The sequence below is a fragment of the Galeopterus variegatus genome, unplaced genomic scaffold, assembly GCF_000696425.1.
Source record: "Galeopterus variegatus unplaced genomic scaffold, G_variegatus-3.0.2 Scaffold4048, whole genome shotgun sequence".
Lineage (NCBI taxonomy): Eukaryota > Metazoa > Chordata > Mammalia > Dermoptera > Cynocephalidae > Galeopterus > Galeopterus variegatus.
Genome location: NW_007730159.1, coordinates 1,375 through 6,117, shown reverse-complemented (window position 1 = coordinate 6,117; position 4,743 = coordinate 1,375).

Below are 4,743 nucleotides of genomic sequence, written 5' to 3'. Positions count from 1 at the left end.
CCGGCTGCAGCCCCGCCCCGCGCGCAGCCCCGCCCCCCGCCGGCCGCAGCCCCTGTAAAGCGCGCCCTGATTGGCCCTTTGAACCGGGTCCGCCATTGGCCAGCGCTTACCTGGGGCCGCGCCGCTGGCGCGCCGCTCTCCCTGGCTTCCGCAGGTGCTGCCCAGCACGCGGGTTGCTCGCACCGCAGCCGGGCGCTGGCTCTAATCGCACCAGCTTGGTTTTCAAAAGCCCGGAGGGAGCATGTGTCTAGTTTCCCCCTGTGAGGGCGCATCTCGCAGAACTCACTCAAACTCTTTGCAGCCCCTGATGGTGTGTATCAAATGTGTGTCCTATAACTCTGCTCATCGACCGTTTACTGAACACCAGGACTGCTGCAAGCTGGTGTAAAAAATAGTAACATTTATTGAATAGTCATAATTCTTGAATGCTTGTTTTGTGCCAGCTCTTGTTCCTGATCTTTTACAGGAATTTGCTTATCTAATCCTGTGGCCAGCCCTGTGAAGTAGGTATGACATTCTGTAATTCTACAAAATAGATGAGTCCTGCCTGTGAAAATTTACAATCTGGTGGGTATTGGACACCGATTTCATTTAATCCTTACTCGCCTTTGCTTTCCATTAAGCTACGTGCTATTTATCCCTATTTTACAGATGCGGAGAGTCGGGAACGTGTTTAGCTTTTTCTGAGACACAAAGGTAGTAGGCAGCTAGAGTGAGAATTCCAACCTGAGCTCCAATCTGAGCTATTTCCGTTAAAAAGGCACGTTCCTAGTTGAATGGTCGCTGAATCCAAATTCTTTGTTTTCCTGGAAAAGGAAACTAAGGCCTGGGAAAGGGAAGTGACTTTCCAAGGACATGACAGTTGTAAGACATAAGCCTCGGTAGTAACTGATTTCACTGAACTGGTCTTAGGTGTTAGGTGAATGGTCGCTGAATCCAAATTCTTTGTTTTCCTGGAAAAGGAAACTAAGGCCTGGGAAAGGGAAGTGACTTTCCAAGGACATGCCAGTTGTAAGACATAAGCCTCGGTAGTAACTGATTTCACTGAACTGGTCTTAGGTGTTAGGTGACTTAAGATTGTCTGCTATCTTCACAACAATCCCGAAAGCGAATAGGTGCTCTTATCTTGATCTTACAAGTGAGGATACTGGCTTGGTGAGGCTGAGGCCAAACCATTAGCCCACTGTCTTTGTGCTGCTGCATTTCTGCTAGGGATCCAGGTTTGGGGTCATTTTCTTCATTCTGCATCATGATTCTTCACCTTTCATTTCTAACAAATATCTAAAGACCTAGCTGTAGACTCTTTGGGATCTGTTCCTTAGCACCTGTGTGAATCAAGTGTAAAATAGAAATAATAATGTTAAAACTTGTTCATCTTACCTTTCCAGAGCACTGTAGTTGGAGTGAGCGTGACTAGAGCCATGTTGGGACCTAAAACCACATGGGCTCTAAAAAATTTTAAAAGGACACAGTTTTTTTTCGTGGCATGTATTTCTCTGAATTCCCTCTTTCCCCATGGTTATTTGATATTTTGAACCTTAGTTATTGGGTAAGATGACGGCAATTTACATAAATGTAAAGTTGTTTTCCAGCCAGCCTGAAGCTGCAGACTTGCACATACTACCCAGACCCTGAGATAACAGCAAGCACAGGAGTGGAAACCAGATGGAGACTTAGCGAGAATTTGCACCTGGACCCTTGCATGTTCCCCTCCCTCCTGCTTTTCTTTTCCCACGTTCCATTCCCTCTTTAAAAATACCTAAGTAAATCTGAGTCTTGAGATGGACTTAGTCTGGCCATTCTCCTTCAGGTTCACTAGAGAGATGGGTTAGCCTAACATCTCTCCTCAGGTCATTGGTATTCCTGACTTCCGTTTTTACCGATGTTTGACTTTTGAGTGGTTTATTTTTGAAAGGGGGCAGGCAGCCAGACCTGTGTGCCTGGTATCACTGTGAAGAGCAAATGAGGTAATAGATATGAAAATGCTTTGTAAAGTGTTTGATGCTAAATATAAATAAAACATTGCTTCCAGGTCTTTCTCAGTGTACCCCTGGAATGGAATAAATGGAATATGCTAGGTGTCTTATGGCAGGGGGTTTCATTTTGGCTAGACTTGAATTAGTGTGGACTCTGTGGAGGGCTCTGTTTATATTTTCATGTTTTTGATTTTCAATTTGTTTCCTCTTATTATCATACTACCAGTAGCAACAATAGCGTAGTGACTGGAGCTCCTGTAACCATCTTGGACCATGAAAAGACTTCAGGAATGACAGCCACACATGGCAAAGCAACAAGTTGAAAGGGTATGGGTTCCTAACACCGTGAAGCATCAGACCAATACCCAGCTTCCAGACCTCCACATGAAAGAAATAAACCCTTGTCTTGGGTAAGACATTTTCATTTTGTATTTTCTGTCTCACAGGGCCAAACCTAGACATAACTGATACATATACCTTACCTCATAGAACTCTTACAGCAACCTTGCAAGATGATAGATGCAGAAATAGGCCCAGAGAGTATAAATAACTTGTTCAAGTGGCCTAAGTGATATTCTGACCTGGTTTTGTCTGAGGTCAATTCTCATTCTCTTTTTCAATTATGGTTCACTGACTACTGTGAATGAATGAATCATTTTTTCCCATTTACTTCCATTTATTTATTTCAGAGGGTACCCAACTTTTTCTGCAAAGGACTAGATAGTAAATATTTTAGACTTTGTGAGCCATACATCTCCATTGCAACTATTCAGCTCTCCTTTGTAGTACAAAAGCAGCCATAGAGAATAGTGAGTGGATGTGACTCTGTCTCAATAAAGCTTTCTTTACAGAAGCAGGCAACAAACCAATGTGGCCCATGGGCCTTAGTTTGCCAACCCCTGATTTATTCTAATCTGAATTTCTATCACAAAAGTGCATCTGTAACACATTACAGAAGATGATGGATTGTGACATTGCAGGCAATGTCTTGTATTGTTGGTCAACATAAAAGTAAATGATAGTGTGGTTCAGAAGAAAAGGCCCTAAGCTGATAGTCATGAGAGCTGGGCCATGAGTTCACACCTGCCACTGAGACCAGATCTATGTCCTGGACCACACCTACTTGCCTCAGTTTCTCTATCTTTATAATAGGAACAAATAATAATGCAAATGTTATCCACTCTTCCCCATTTTCTATGACTGCAGAGAGACTAAAATGAGATGATATAAGTAATAACATTTTGAAACCTATAAACATTATCAACTGTACGTACATTGCTTAACATTAGGCTGGACCGTATAACCTCCTCTGTCCCCTCCAGTTCTCTGTACTTACCTCTGTCATAGAACATATCAAATGCCTAGTAATTATTAGTGCATTCATCTATCCTCTTTCTTCCTCCCCAACTCTACATAAAGGGATATTGAATTGCACTGAATTATAAGACAATTATTGGCAAGTCTAGCTATCCATCCACTCAGTCATTGTCAGGCAGCACTGGGATCATGCAGTGATATTGTCCACTAAGCACATCACAAGTCATACCAGTGAAGCAGCATGTCAGACTTCAGTAAGTCAGAAAAAGCTGGGTTGTGAAACCTTAGAACCAGCTGAACTGGAAGATTGTGTAATTTCTTTCCTATTCAGAAATGGTTCCATGCCACTCTGGGAGGCAGAGGAGACATGGTGCTCTCTCTGGTGACCTGTGGAGAACTGTGATTCTCTAACTGCATCCTCTGAAAGCTTTTTTCTGCATTAGCAACCTGCCCCCTCACCAGAAAAAAGAGATATTTTTCCCTTGGATTCTTAGAGTCATGGCAGAGAAGGACATATCATTATTCATTTACTCATGAATTCATTTGTCCATTCATACATTTATGTATTCATTCACTTAACAAAAATTTATTGAGTGTCTACTGTTCTAGGCACTAAAGAGAATGCTGAGATGGACAGACATTGTCCCTGTTCTCATGGAACTTACAGTCAGGAAACAAACATTAAAGAAATAAACACACACATATATAATTTATTCAAGTGTGCATAGGAAGGAAAATAGAAGACTAAGAGAGAGGGAACCTGATTTATATTGAAGTCTAACTTAGACTGGTGACTTTAAGGGATGAGGTACTTTATATGCATTTCTCTGGTCTCAACAATCCAATGAAGTGCCTACTATCACAATCGTTGTACAGATAGGGAGACTGAGGCTTAGGGAAATCAGGTGACTGGTCTAAGGCTGCTGTGCTAGTAAGTTTGGAACAGTCTGTGCTCTCTCTTCAGTAGTCCACCCTGCATAACACAAACCCAGAAGGTGAGAATTTTCCACCTCCCACTTTTGCACATATCTGCCTCCTTCTATTTGGCATGACTCTCCCTTCAGTCTTCTCTTACTGGATTCATATTCTGCCATAAGTGTCTAGTTGAGGATCTACTTCCTCTGTAAAATTCCCCTTTCTATCTGAGGGCTCAAAAAAATCTTTTTCTTCTAGATTCCTGCAACAATCATCAAATATTCCTCACATGGCACTGAACCTAAGATTCCTCATCAAGTTAATTCTCTTTTTTATTGTTGTTTTTCTTTTTTGGTGTCTGGCCGGTACAGGAATTTGAACCCTAGACCTTGGTGTTATAAATACAGCACTCTAACCACTTAACTAACTGGCCAGCCCACTAATTCTCTTTTTCACATGTTTTCCCTCACACCTCTACTCATACACCTGCCGGCAACACAAGGCCATTAAAGCCAGATGGACCTGAGTTCTTCTC